Source organism: Penaeus monodon, chromosome 33 (assembly GCF_015228065.2).
Source record: "Penaeus monodon isolate SGIC_2016 chromosome 33, NSTDA_Pmon_1, whole genome shotgun sequence".
In the NCBI taxonomy this organism is placed as follows: domain Eukaryota; kingdom Metazoa; phylum Arthropoda; class Malacostraca; order Decapoda; family Penaeidae; genus Penaeus; species Penaeus monodon.
This window is the reverse complement of record NC_051418.1, coordinates 11,383,276-11,383,626: the sequence shown is the minus strand read 5'-3', so window position 1 is coordinate 11,383,626 and position 351 is coordinate 11,383,276. Positions and strand designations below refer to the sequence as shown.

The 351-nt window shown below is 59.0% G+C and overlaps 1 protein-coding gene across 1 annotated transcript in view; it reads left to right on the top strand.

Moving 5' to 3' along the window:
- LOC119594033 (serine/threonine-protein kinase SIK2-like) overlaps positions 1-351 on the top strand; it is a gene marked incomplete in the record, with an annotated part of 32,330 nt that overhangs the window by 18,593 nt on the left and 13,386 nt on the right.

Sequence of the window (351 nt, the reverse complement as noted above, 5' to 3'; positions counted from 1 at the left end):
AAAGCCTGCTCCGGCCGCCCACGCTTTCTGTACTATTGAGTTTCTCGTCGAGGTCCGCCCACGGGGAAAAGATCAGCCTTGAAAACCGTCACAAATTAACCCTTGCTTGTAGCGAACGCCCAGAACATACCGGGTGTTGCCGTGCTATCCGGCCGCGTTTACCTCTGGGGTTGTTAACAGAGACAAACAGAGGCCAGGAAACCTCACAGGAGGAGGTTGTGGAGGCGTCTGTTGCGGAGGTGGAGGAGGCCACGACCTAACGCGGGGGCAGCTCTCAGAGGGGCCCGGCGCGCCGCCCTGTGCATGCCTGTGTGCGCTGGCCGTGTTTGAGCAGAGGAATGGATATTTCGA